Source organism: Rosa rugosa, chromosome 1 (assembly GCF_958449725.1).
Source record: "Rosa rugosa chromosome 1, drRosRugo1.1, whole genome shotgun sequence".
In the NCBI taxonomy this organism is placed as follows: domain Eukaryota; kingdom Viridiplantae; phylum Streptophyta; class Magnoliopsida; order Rosales; family Rosaceae; genus Rosa; species Rosa rugosa.
Window position 1 is genome coordinate 15,933,040 of NC_084820.1, and position 7,714 is coordinate 15,940,753.

Below are 7,714 nucleotides of genomic sequence, written 5' to 3' on the forward strand. Positions count from 1 at the left end.
AAATTTTCAAGAAAACGACATTGACAACGACCACAAATTTGAAGAAATTCATTGCATAGAACAAATGTTATATAGCAGCTACATACCAACCATGTTATGTACTTAATAGTTTTACATGCTATATATATATAGTAGTTTTACATGGTTTGTGCGTGATAAAAATGCAACTTCTATAGCAGAGTAATAACTCCAGTTAGCTAAGTAATTTACATGCTATATTTTTACATTTGTGCGAAATTTACAAATGTTATATAGCAGCTACATACCAACCATTAGCAACTTCTCTGTTCATAATAAAAATGCTAAAGTTAGTGATGCGATTTTCAACTATTCACGAGTGCGGATTCAACATTCATCTATAATTAGATACGTACGTGGAAAGAATCACTCTATCACAATTCATATTTCCCATTACTATTTCCTTTTGCTACTGTAGATGTAATTAAGTTGAGAAATGAGATTAGGCCATTAGCCCATTGTGTCAACTATGGTGATGAGTTTTATGAGAATGAATACAAGTCGATTTTGTCTTGGGTGGTTCTAGCTCCATCTTTTTTAAATTGTTATTAGACTTTGTCAACTCATATGAAAAGACAAATAAGAATAAAGAAAAAACAAGAAAAAGAAAAATATTACTCTTATTTTACCTCCCTCATGTAAAGTTACCTAAAACAATTAAGTAAAAATAGTTCATTTCTATACATGATCCCTTCATTTAATATTTTGATACCAAAATAAATTCCAAACCATCTGCTTTGGAATTTTCTTAAATTAAATTCGTTGAATATTTTATTATAGTTATTACTAATAAAGATCCAAGGTCAACTCCTATAATTAGATTTAATTAATAAGAAAAACTGAATTGGGAGAGAATTGAGTCGTACTTTCATTGATAATAAGGGCCTTTTTATATAGAGAATTACAAGGCATAGAATCAGAGTTGTACAACGAAACGTAATATTACATTGATTGGATATCTCCAAGATTCTCCAATATTATCTCTAATTCTAACTCTATTACCACTAAGTCAAGTAACATAGAGTTTCCCAATTCTGGATTTACTTGAACACTCCTCCTTGTGTCTCCCAAACGTAGTGCTTCTCTCTGATTACACGCATTTATATACGTGTAATTATATCTAAAACACTAGAATTAAGCTAATCTCCAAATAAATTATTATGTAATTAATTTATTTTAATTTATTTTGTAGTAAATAAGCGGAGATGTGGAGTTCGGAAGGAAATGACGCAAAATCGGAGCAAATAATCAAGAAATGAAGAAAAGAAGAATTTCTGCTAATTAATCATTGATGTCATTAATTAATCATTAGTTGATTAATTAATTGAGCATTGAAGTTAGTCATCAGAAGCATCATCAAGTGCAGTCAGCTATTAAACATTCAATTGTTTAATTAACTTGAGCCCATTAGATAATTACACCATCACCATTATTTCTCTGTCTCACGCGCTAGCACACCAAATATTTCTGCTTTGTCTCTTGTAACCATTGTGGTGCTAACACGTGGCAGCCTCATCCTCTCACTCTTCTCTTGCACGAAAACCACACAACAGACCCCAAATATACCCATTCTCTCTTCCTTCTTCGACATAGCCGCAACACATACACCAACCCACCTCCATTCATCATTCCTTCCCATTTTCTCTCACCCATCACCTCACACTCTCTCCTCTTCCCTTCTTCATTTTTAATTTCAATCTTTTGGGATTAGACACTCAAGGCTTCAAGGAAATCATCATCAATAGCACACATCCATTTTTGGGTAGTTGAGTGAAGAAATTATTTGGTTCATACTAGCCCATAGCTAGAAGTGACCAAGCTAACTCTCCTCTCTCTTCCTTATTATCTCTTTCATAATTTTTCTATGCTTTTGGTGTTTGATAATGGGTTGTGAGTAGTTCAATTTTGGGAGTTAGGGTTGTGAAGCCCTAACTCATCTTGTATAAATATTGATGCTTTACTTTTAATAAATGCAATTTCCATTGTGTATGCTTTAAATCCGAATTTTTTGGTCCTTAAAAGCATGTTTATAGGCTTTGTCAACCTTTGAAATTATGTTGTGGACAATTGTGATAAATATATTGATAAATTGACACCTTATTAGTCTTGTGGCATCTAGGATTTAAGTGTGGTGACCATTAGCTAGCTTAATTGTAGCTAAGCTTGCTTGGGTCTCTATTATCTTGCTCTCTAGGCCTCTAATTTTGGATATTGCCGCCTTAACCAGCGTAATGCCCAAATTAGAGAGTTGATTGTGGCCTTAACCGGCATAATCAATACACGGAAAGGATAATTGGTTTAGTAGTCTTAACCGGTACTAGATACGGGACTCGACACATATAGGAAATGCATGCATTTGTGAAATTGGCATCGATATTTGCAAGAGAGTTAGTGTGAATCACCCGACACTCCCATGCTCTCATTAATTTGAAATCCGAATTTAATTTCTTGCTTGATAATTAGTTGTTTGCTTTTATTTTAGTTTGCATTTAATTTAGTTAATTCTCAATTCAAAACTCCCAAACAAAATTCTACCTTCCATTGTGCATAACTCATTTGGGCTACAAGTTAGTGGCTTTGATTAGGCTTAGTGTGAGCTAAGCCGAGCATTGCCGAGGCTTGGTGCCTTGTGAATATTTTATTTTATTTTATTTTATTTTTATTTTTATTTTTTCATTGTATGCTTTTAAGTTATTCTAGCGCCAATTATCTCGGTTAGGTCCAACACCTAATCCCCGAGGTACGATAATCAAGGTTCAAATACTTCCCTTACTTGACAACGATTTGTACGCTTGCGAGAGTATATGATTCAAATCACTCTCGTTGCCTCATTAAAAACTTTGCCGAGTAACAAAAATCATGTGGGACAAAAATTACGTCAGTTAAAGGGGAAAAAGAACACAACACACCCTTTATGTTTCGAGATCATACATGTAGACATCTCCCCCTGATGACTACGGTCATAGGAGTTCGGATAACTTCCGCAAACGATGGTACCAACATGTTTCTCAAAAGTGGAATTTAGGCAATGACTTAGTGAGCAAGCCTGCCATACTGTCCTCAGATCGAACCTAGTTCACTTTGATTTTGAGGAGAGTCTGTTGTTGCTGATTATACTTGGTGTTGTCGCTTTTGATGTAGCCTTGCTTCATTTGTTCAAAATAAGCAGCATTATCCTCATAAATGCTCGTAGGCTCATCTGTGGCAGACTTCAAACCACAATTGCTTCGAACATGCGTAATTATGGATTCAATCCATATACATTCACAAATCGCTTAGTGAAGATAATTCATCTCTGCATGGTTCGAAGATATAGCGACTAGGGTCTGTTCTGTAGACCTCCAAAATATCACGGTCTTTACCCATGGTGAACTCTTAACCATTTTTGGGAGTGACCTTTGTTTGGGTTAGAGAGATACGCAGTATCAGCAAAACCTTCCAAAACACTAATGTCATTTTTGGGATGGGGAGAGGAAACGCAAACAACTGTTGGTGGCGTTCCTGACATATGATGTGTTCGAATCCATCGTCTCTCTGTAGGGATAGAACAAGCCCATATCAATTGTACATCTTAAGTATCGAAAGATATCTTTTACACCAGTCCAATGGCGTCGCGTTGGCGCAGAGTTATATCTAACTAACAAGTTAACGACAAATGAGATGTCTAGTCTTGTGTATTGAGCTAAATACAATAATGCTCCTATTGTACTCACACATGGCACCTTTGCCTCTAGCACATCTTCGTCATCATCCTTCGGATGAAGAGGATCCTTTTAAGGATCAAGACTACGAACAATCATGGGGGTGCTTGAAGGCTTGACATTGTCAAAACGCCTAAGCATCTATCAACACGATGCTCAAGTTCCAAACCTTGACATAATTATGTTCTCCCAAGATCCTTCATCTCAACTCGGATTTCAAGTGTTCAGCGGTTTTCCTCAACTCTTTAAGGGCTTCCAATGAAGATCATGTCCAACATGAACCGCGATAGAATCCGAAACTTGTTATGGAAACGCGCGGGCATATCCCTTCCCAATCAAGTAGTCACTTTAGTGAGCGTTTCAACCTCAATGTAAACGCACTCCGTGGTCTAGAGCCACTTGACTTGGGTAAATGAAGTTCACCATGAACTTTCATGTATATTTCGTATCTAGATCTCCATAGAGATACGTAGTGACCACTTTCGTAAGCTGCATGTTCAGTTATTCGGAAACTACTAAACTGACAGGGTAGTGGAGTGCAATGACATCCATTACGAGAGAATATGTCTCATCGTAGTCGATTTCAAGGCGTTTTGTGAGAAGCCTTGCGCCATAAGGCGAGATTACCATATCTTTTTCTCATCACACTTTCTAACGAAGACCCATTAGTCAATAGGTTTTATGTTAGGAGGTGTTGACATCATTGGCTCGAAAACCTTCCTCTTTGTTAGAGAATCCAACTTAACCTGAATCGCATCTTTCCATTTAGGCCAAATTTCTCTACGTTGGCATTCATTCATCAACGGAGCGTGGTTCGATATCATCAGACTCAATAAACTCATGCGCAACGAAATGTATGACTACATCATCAATTATGATGGAGTTTCTATCCCACGTCTCATGTACACTAGTGTAATTTTCATAGAGCTCTATATTCTCAGGAATAGGTTCTGACGTTGAGGCGTCCCCCAACGATAACCATAATCTGGAAGATTCTCATGAGACGGATTTTGAGTTTCGATGATCCAAGGATTGGTTTGTGCCGAAGTGTCCTTCAAACCCACGGGCCTCCCAAGCATCCTAGCTGGGGCCATGGCCTATAACACCAGAGTGCCACTCTCTTTGGTGTTGGCGCCATGCCTAGCTCTGTGTAGGGTGGCGCCACGTCCTCTCGTAGGGACGTCCATCCTTGCAGGCATGTTTGCAGCAGATATGTGTGATCTCGTCACTTTAGTGGGGATTGAGATGAGACATAGTAGGGACAGACCACGACAATTCCTGTCGTTCTTATTGAACATCTGTGTTCTTAACTCCCCCTAACGACAGGAAGACTGTCTGATCAAAGTGACAATCCGCAAATCTAGAGGTAAGGAGATCGCCTAGCAAGGACATTAAGTGGCGGACGATTGTTGGAGTCTCAAATCCAACTTAGTGGCTCATTCGTCTTTAAGAACCCATCATAGAGCGCTGTGGCGGCACAATTGGCACATAAATGACATACTCAAATATGCATAAGTACGAGATACTGGTACCCAGTCACTAGCTGTAATGCAGAAGTAGATTGAGTGGCGGTGAGTCGTAGACGAATTAGCATAGCTGCATGCGATATTGCACCACCCCAAGTAGATATAAGGAGATTGGTGCGCATTACCAATTTCCGGGCTACCATCGTAGTCGTTTCTGCGAGACCATTTGGGTGTGTACATGGGAATATGATGTCCAACATCAGGCCCATTGAAATAACCATCAAAAATCTTCGATGTAAACTCTCTAGCATTGTCAAGTCCAATTGACTTAATAGGATAATCCGGGGAGTGAGCCCGTTGTCATATGATATGTGCTAGGAGTGTAGCATAAGCAGCATTACAAGTGGACAATGACACAACACGTGACCAGCATGTTTGCGTGTCAACCAACATCATGAGATATTTAAACTTCCGCAAGTTGGTTGAACTAGTCCACAGAATCTCTACGGATTCTATGTAACAAAAGAATGAGTATTGTCATATCCTTTGCATAGGATAGTCTCAATCCTAATTTCCCTAAGGAACGGGCTTTGTAAAACGAGCAAGAGGCCTTAAAAGCAACCAATGAGGATTTTGGTTGGGCCTAAGAGTCTGAAACGCTATTTGAAGCAAAGTTGGTGATTGCAGCATCACCTGGGGCCCCATCACCATGATGGACGCCATCCATGACGTCATGGATAGGGACTGTGCAAGCCCTAGGCTGGTGGTGGGTAGCGGCGGCGCCATAGGCAGCGGCCGCGATCATACTTAGTCCAGGAATCAACCTTTGATTCGTGCTTCATTTCGCTCGAAAGAATGGATGTCCGTATGAAGTCTTTAGTAGACGGATCATCATATCATGACCAGGATGACCTATCCTGTCGTGACAAAGTCAATATGTGTCTAAATCTAAGAGATATTATCTCATGACTTTATTAGATTTAATAGCTCGAATAATGACATAGTGTCCACTAGAGAGACACATAAACTTCTCTAAGATGCACATTTGTTCGCAATCATTAAAGGTATTGCAAAGGAACTTATTTATGTTCTCTACATGCGCTCCCGTATGGAATTCGTTGGCTCGAATGGCTCAATAGGGTTTGATTCGCCCTCGGAGCGTAGAGAGTTTCTGTGACAATAATCAAGGTGCCATTTGGTAGATGGAATTTGGGCTATTCTGTGTCCTTGAACTAATCCTAATGGTCGAGCCATCGTAGTCACAAATGAATATCTCAAAATTAAAATGGAGTCATAATGAAAAGAACTCGAAATTTTATTCATAAGCCAACGATGTACATCATTGTCTCTTAACCAGTAAGAGAATCTAATGCAAATGCTAGCTAATGCAAAACAAAGGTGATCATTTGACTTTTTTAGGTAACTCCAAAATAAACATGACCAGGTGAGTAGAGAGATGTCGGTGGAGCAAGGTTCGCTTAAGTACCACTTATCTCAAAACATTCCTAGACATCTTACTCATTTTGGATGAGCCTATGTGAAGAAAAACTAAACCAATGACATTTACTGTAAAGTATATGGCAATTGCTTATTACATCTCTTGAAAAAATAAAGAATTAAACAGAATTGGCGATCTATTGATCCCAGCCAGATTTGAAGTCTTCAACCCTTCACTCTAGATCATCTTCTTGATCTTCTTGTTTCACATAATGAGCTTCTCTTGCTTCACAATATGCTTTGTAGGCGGTGACAATTTCTTCACGAGCTCTACAAACGTGTGCCCAATGACCGGATAATCCACATCGAGAACATACATCTATGTGCTCAGGCTCCATTGATTGAGGCGCTTTGAAAGCGTCATTTGGATGACTCTTAGTGTTGGTGGGGCCACCAACATGGCTAGAGGCGTTGCCTGCCTCTCTCTTTCCACGTTGACCTCTTCGGTTCCGCGTTCGCCTATTTTGGCGGTTACCTTCCTCATTAGAGCGAGAATATGGACCATAACGTCCAGAATTGTCCCTAGATTTAGGATTTCGCTCTTGGCGCCCTCCCACAGGGGCTTTTCAGCGACATTCATAGCTCCAATGAGCTCATGAAACATTGTGATCCGTCCTGCAGTCACATCGATTCGATAGTTCTTTGCAACCATCAAAGCAGAGACGGGGAAGGTAGAGAGAATCCTCTCAATCAACATCGCTTCTGTGATATCTTTTCCACAGAATTCCATTAAGGATTTAATGCGAAGTGCTTCCGAGTTGTAGACAAGAACTGACTTGAAATCACAGAAGCGGAGGCTATGCTATCTCACTTCTAGTTCAGGAAGCAGGGAGTCACGGACGTTGCCAAATCTTTCTTCTAGTGAGACCCACAGCCTTCTGGGGTCTTCCTCGTTCATATACTAGTATTGTAGCGAATCATCCATATGACGAGTCATTAGGATGATGGCTTTTTCCTTATTTGCCTCTAAGGCTGCTCTATTTGCTTCCAAAGTTTGAGCTTGCTCAACAGTTAGCACGTCCTGGCTAGGCT